At 62.6% G+C, this 6731-nt stretch overlaps 2 pseudogenes; both read right to left on the bottom strand.

Moving 5' to 3' along the window:
• Positions 1–2356: 2356 nt before the first annotated feature.
• Positions 2357–2475, bottom strand: LOC142869077 (uncharacterized; annotated as a pseudogene).
• A 3841-nt stretch (positions 2476–6316) lies between these two features.
• On the bottom strand, positions 6317–6435 carry LOC142869088 (uncharacterized; annotated as a pseudogene).
• Positions 6436–6731: the final 296 nt, after the last annotated feature.

Below are 6731 nucleotides of genomic sequence, written 5' to 3' on the forward strand. Positions count from 1 at the left end.
GAGAGAGGTTGTGGGCATGGCCCGCTGGGGCTCTGCCCGACCCAGGGCTGAGAGATGCAACCTCCCAGCTCTGGGTCCCTGCAGGAAGTGTTGGCAAGCACAGGGCCAGTCCTCCAAAGGCCCAGGTGCAGGGAGCCCAGGCCAAGCAGCCTGTGGAAGAAGCCACATGCTGTGCCACCCCGGGGAACACGACTGCAGGCCACGGCCCTTCCCACCTCCTCCTCCTCCTCCTCCTCCTCCTCCCACCCCGCCCCCGCCCCCGCCCCCACATGGCACAGGGCCCAGAGACACCTCAGACACTTGCTACCCAAAGTGCAAAGGGCATCAGTTGCTCCTCCAAACCCCCCCCCCTGCCCAGCAGACCGCGTTGTCCAGCCAGCCCCCGGGCCTCCCTGGGGTGCCCAGCACAAAAGTGCAGACACCCACCGGACCCTCAATCTCAGTTTTCGGATGTTTTTGCCACTCTAAGGACCCGCAGGCCAGCTGGGCCTTCTGGCAGGACAGAGAGCCCCGGAATCCGACGTGGAGAGCTGGGTGTACGTCCCCATGAGGAGGCGGTCCCCACCTCCCCGGCTCTCCCCTTGCGGGGAGCGGCAGCCGCGGGGCCTCAGAGAAGACACCAGGCTGGGCCCCCACGGCACAGCGGGAGCACGTCCCCCGCAGGCCACTTAGCGACGGCGGCCAGCCGGCGGACGGTTGGGTTGCGCGAGACGCTGCGGCCGCCCTGCTACCGGGTTCCTGGGAGGGCGTCCTGGAACCAGCGTCCACACCAAGCCCTTGGAAGGCCCAGGCGACGGAGGAGCCCCGTCAGGCAGGGGCCGAGGACGGTGACGGCCCGGGCGGGGAGGAGCGTGTCAGGCAGGGGCAGAGGACGGTGACAGGTGATAGGCCGGGCGGGAAGGAGTCAGTCAGGCAGGGGCCGTGGAGGAGACTGGCTGGGTAAGGGTTAGGGTTAGTGTCAGGGCACAAGTCACAATCGCAAAGACCTGGAAGCCACCCGAGTGCCCATCGACCCACGAGTGGGTAAGTAAAATGTGGCCCGTGGACACCACGGAGTGCTATTCGGCTATGAGGAGCAGCGGTGAGGGGGCACCTCTCGTGGTTCTCCTGGCCAGAGCTGGAACCCGTTCCAGTAAGCCAGGTATCCCAAGAATGGACACACGAGCACCACGTGAGCGCGCTCACCAGCAAATGGGTACGAACCGATGGACACCTAAGTGGACACAGAGGAATCACCTTCTTCGGGTGGGTGTCGGGCGGGTGGGGGGAGGGGATGGGCATACACATCCATTAGGAATGCGGTGGGTACGCACCGACTGGGGGATGGGCGCACTTGAAGCTCTGACCCGAGGGGGGAGGCTGGGAGAGGGCAACGCACCCGACCTTTACATTGGTGCCCCCACAATATGCTGGAACAACATGAGACGTAAATGAATAAGAACATGGGGGGGGAGGGGGGCACGGGCAACACATGTCACCTTAACACTTGGACTCCCATCATCTGCTTGAAAAGAGAGAGAAAAGAAAATGCAATAATAGAGATAAGAGACACTTTTTAAAAATAATGAATCCGGCCGGGCGCTGTGGCTCACGCCTGTAATCCTAGCTCTTGGGAGGCCGAGGCGGGCGGATTGCTCAAGGTCAGGAGTTCAAAACCAGCCTGAGCAAGAGCGAGACCCCGTCTCTACTATAAATAGAAAGAAATTAATTGGCCAACTGATATATATATAAAAAATTAGCGGGGCATGGTGGCGCATGCCTGCAGTCCCAGCTACCCGGGAGGCTGAGGCAGAAGGATCACTCGAGCCCAGGCGTTTGAAGTTGCTGTGAGCTAGGCTGACGCCACGGCACTCACTCTAGCCTGGGCAACAAACCGAGACTCTGTCTCAAAAAAAAAAAAAAAAAAAAAATGAATCCGAAGAGAAAAGTAAAAGGAGGCCTGTGGAGCAGGTCTGGGTGTGACTCCGGATCCCCGAACATCAGGTGCCACCACCAAAGATTCCTACGTGTAGCCCATAGAACCCCAAAAGCAACGGGAGGAGTTCTGGTCACATACTCCCTCAAAATGACATCCTGGCCTTCTTCTGGAACTCCCTCCCCTCTCAGACTCTCGAGGTTTCCTCCAGCGTGTCGGCTCCCACAGAGCAGACCTTTGGTCTGAGACCTGACTGTCCAGAAGCCAGGCATGCTGCCGCGTGGCGGCGGTGTCACGGCTCGGGACAAGAGGAGGCCCCACGGTGCGGGCTGGGGCGCCAGGCACCGCGGCGGGCGCCGAGGGTGGGGGTCACCCCCACCCCGGGCCGCCCCCGCACTCCCAGAAACGCGACAGAACCAGAGGCAAAAAAAAAAAAGAAGAAGCCTACGGCACCCGGTATTCCCGGGCGGTCTCCCATCCAAGTTCTAACCAGGCCCGACCCTGCTTAGCTTCCGAGACCAGACGGGATCGGGCGCGTTCGGGGTGGTGTGGCCGTGGACGGCGGAGGGCGCCCCTGCCCCGCTCAAGAAGCCGAGCCTCTCTGCGCTTCCCCGCCGCCTCCTCCCGCCCCAGGCCCCGCGCCGGGTCGGGCCTGTTGAGTTCGCCGGCCGGGTCCCGCGGGCTCCGAGGGACGGGGGTGACAGGCGGGGCGGGCAGGGAGCGGCGGGCCGGGGTTGGGGGCTGTCTCTGTATACACACACACTCACACTCACACTCACTCACTCACTCACACTCACACTCACACAAGATGCGCCTCCACGGCTGGACCCGCCAAGGTGGAGACCTTCAAGCCCCCCTCCTCTCCTCGCCTGGCCTCCTTCACCTCCCCGCCCCCCACCCCCAGCGCGCCGGGGCCGCTGACTGCGCACGGGCGGGAGGGGCGGGGCGCTCGCCCTTTGACCCCAGCCAGGGGCGGCCCTCCCCCACAACCCCTTTCAGCTGCGCCCCCCACCCTGTGGCCTGGCGGCCGCCTATTCCCCCGGGCCAGGGCTGGGGCACAGCGCACGGGGGAGGGGAGCCAGTGTATGGGGCGTCTCTCTCTCTCTCTCTCTCTCTCTCTCGGGATGTGTCCCATGGGTGGGGTGGGGTGGCGTGGTTTGTGGGGCGCTGAAGAAATCAGTCCCCTCCATCTCCTCCCTCTGGAAAACACCCAAGCCCTTGGAGAACTGCCCGCACCGCTACCGTGGGGGCCGGGACCCTCCTCTGTGTCCTCCTGTGGCCCAGTCCAAGGGGCCTGGGCCTGGCCGGGGCTGCATTGGACCCCGACCACCCTGGCGTGTGGACTCGCTTAAAAATCGGCGATTAGATATTGGATTCCAGCGTCATTGAGGTCATTTCACTAATGAGTGCACCGCAAAGAGTTTCCTAATCCATCTGTGAGGGTGGCAACTGAAAGAGAATTTTAGAGCTGACAGGATAGGCGAGGAAAGGCATAGGAGATTTCCACACCCAGTAAGGAAGCCTTTCCCGAAGTGGAAGAAAGAAAGGAGCAAACAGAGACACCGGTAGCCCGCCCGGATCAGAGTCTGCCCCCGAGAGAAAGTACCCTGACCAGGTTCACCCGTGGGTGGGTCGCGAGCTAGCGGCATTCAGAAGAGCGAGGCCCGCAGTCTGTGCAGAAGACACCTGCACTCGGGTGTGTGTGGCGGCACAATTCACAAGCAGCTCCAGATGTTAATCCAAGGAGAAGCCAGGGAGTTCCCAACGCCCCAGGTGTCCTCAGCCCACGACTGGCTGCTGTGGGAATGCGAAGCCCGGCTCCTTGTCTCAGAGCGGGGCAACCAGGAGGTGTGATGTCCACCCCGGCGTTCCCAGGAGGATCAGACTGAAGCTGGGACTTGGCCTGAAAGTGGCCCCTCGCATGGCCACCCCCTTCCCCTTCCTGCTCCTCTACTCCTGGTGCCCCTCCATCCAGGGGCCAGACCTTAAAGAGTCACCCGCAAGAGAATCCTGGTCCCAAAGGAGCCTTCTGGGGGACCCCTGCTGAGAGAGGTTGTGGGCATGGCCCGCTGGGGCTCTGCCCGACCCAGGGCTGAGAGATGCAACCTCCCAGCTCTGGGTCCCTGCAGGAAGTGTTGGCAAGCACAGGGCCAGTCCTCCAAAGGCCCAGGTGCAGGGAGCCCAGGCCAAGCAGCCTGTGGAAGAAGCCACATGCTGTGCCACCCCGGGGAACACGACTGCAGGCCACGGCCCTTCCCACCTCCTCCTCCTCCTCCTCCTCCTCCTCCCACCCCGCCCCCGCCCCCGCCCCCACATGGCACAGGGCCCAGAGACACCTCAGACACTTGCTACCCAAAGTGCAAAGGGCATCAGTTGCTCCTCCAAACCCCCCCCCCTGCCCAGCAGACCGCGTTGTCCAGCCAGCCCCCGGGCCTCCCTGGGGTGCCCAGCACAAAAGTGCAGACACCCACCGGACCCTCAATCTCAGTTTTCGGATGTTTTTGCCACTCTAAGGACCCGCAGGCCAGCTGGGCCTTCTGGCAGGACAGAGAGCCCCGGAATCCGACGTGGAGAGCTGGGTGTACGTCCCCATGAGGAGGCGGTCCCCACCTCCCCGGCTCTCCCCTTGCGGGGAGCGGCAGCCGCGGGGCCTCAGAGAAGACACCAGGCTGGGCCCCCACGGCACAGCGGGAGCACGTCCCCCGCAGGCCACTTAGCGACGGCGGCCAGCCGGCGGACGGTTGGGTTGCGCGAGACGCTGCGGCCGCCCTGCTACCGGGTTCCTGGGAGGGCGTCCTGGAACCAGCGTCCACACCAAGCCCTTGGAAGGCCCAGGCGACGGAGGAGCCCCGTCAGGCAGGGGCCGAGGACGGTGACGGCCCGGGCGGGGAGGAGCGTGTCAGGCAGGGGCAGAGGACGGTGACAGGTGATAGGCCGGGCGGGAAGGAGTCAGTCAGGCAGGGGCCGTGGAGGAGACTGGCTGGGTAAGGGTTAGGGTTAGTGTCAGGGCACAAGTCACAATCGCAAAGACCTGGAAGCCACCCGAGTGCCCATCGACCCACGAGTGGGTAAGTAAAATGTGGCCCGTGGACACCACGGAGTGCTATTCGGCTATGAGGAGCAGCGGTGAGGGGGCACCTCTCGTGGTTCTCCTGGCCAGAGCTGGAACCCGTTCCAGTAAGCCAGGTATCCCAAGAATGGACACACGAGCACCACGTGAGCGCGCTCACCAGCAAATGGGTACGAACCGATGGACACCTAAGTGGACACAGAGGAATCACCTTCTTCGGGTGGGTGTCGGGCGGGTGGGGGGAGGGGATGGGCATACACATCCATTAGGAATGCGGTGGGTACGCACCGACTGGGGGATGGGCGCACTTGAAGCTCTGACCCGAGGGGGGAGGCTGGGAGAGGGCAACGCACCCGACCTTTACATTGGTGCCCCCACAATATGCTGGAACAACATGAGACGTAAATGAATAAGAACATGGGGGGGGAGGGGGGCACGGGCAACACATGTCACCTTAACACTTGGACTCCCATCATCTGCTTGAAAAGAGAGAGAAAAGAAAATGCAATAATAGAGATAAGAGACACTTTTTAAAAATAATGAATCCGGCCGGGCGCTGTGGCTCACGCCTGTAATCCTAGCTCTTGGGAGGCCGAGGCGGGCGGATTGCTCAAGGTCAGGAGTTCAAAACCAGCCTGAGCAAGAGCGAGACCCCGTCTCTACTATAAATAGAAAGAAATTAATTGGCCAACTGATATATATATAAAAAATTAGCGGGGCATGGTGGCGCATGCCTGCAGTCCCAGCTACCCGGGAGGCTGAGGCAGAAGGATCACTCGAGCCCAGGCGTTTGAAGTTGCTGTGAGCTAGGCTGACGCCACGGCACTCACTCTAGCCTGGGCAACAAACCGAGACTCTGTCTCAAAAAAAAAAAAAAAAAAAAAATGAATCCGAAGAGAAAAGTAAAAGGAGGCCTGTGGAGCAGGTCTGGGTGTGACTCCGGATCCCCGAACATCAGGTGCCACCACCAAAGATTCCTACGTGTAGCCCATAGAACCCCAAAAGCAACGGGAGGAGTTCTGGTCACATACTCCCTCAAAATGACATCCTGGCCTTCTTCTGGAACTCCCTCCCCTCTCAGACTCTCGAGGTTTCCTCCAGCGTGTCGGCTCCCACAGAGCAGACCTTTGGTCTGAGACCTGACTGTCCAGAAGCCAGGCATGCTGCCGCGTGGCGGCGGTGTCACGGCTCGGGACAAGAGGAGGCCCCACGGTGCGGGCTGGGGCGCCAGGCACCGCGGCGGGCGCCGAGGGTGGGGGTCACCCCCACCCCGGGCCGCCCCCGCACTCCCAGAAACGCGACAGAACCAGAGGCAAAAAAAAAAAAGAAGAAGCCTACGGCACCCGGTATTCCCGGGCGGTCTCCCATCCAAGTTCTAACCAGGCCCGACCCTGCTTAGCTTCCGAGACCAGACGGGATCGGGCGCGTTCGGGGTGGTGTGGCCGTGGACGGCGGAGGGCGCCCCTGCCCCGCTCAAGAAGCCGAGCCTCTCTGCGCTTCCCCGCCGCCTCCTCCCGCCCCAGGCCCCGCGCCGGGTCGGGCCTGTTGAGTTCGCCGGCCGGGTCCCGCGGGCTCCGAGGGACGGGGGTGACAGGCGGGGCGGGCAGGGAGCGGCGGGCCGGGGTTGGGGGCTGTCTCTGTATACACACACACTCACACTCACACTCACTCACTCACTCACACTCACACTCACACAAGATGCGCCTCCACGGCTGGACCCGCCAAGGTGGAGACCTTCAAGCCCCC

This window comes from Microcebus murinus, unplaced genomic scaffold (assembly GCF_040939455.1).
Source record: "Microcebus murinus isolate Inina unplaced genomic scaffold, M.murinus_Inina_mat1.0 scaf055_hap2_Mmur4.0, whole genome shotgun sequence".
Classification (NCBI taxonomy): domain Eukaryota; kingdom Metazoa; phylum Chordata; class Mammalia; order Primates; family Cheirogaleidae; genus Microcebus; species Microcebus murinus.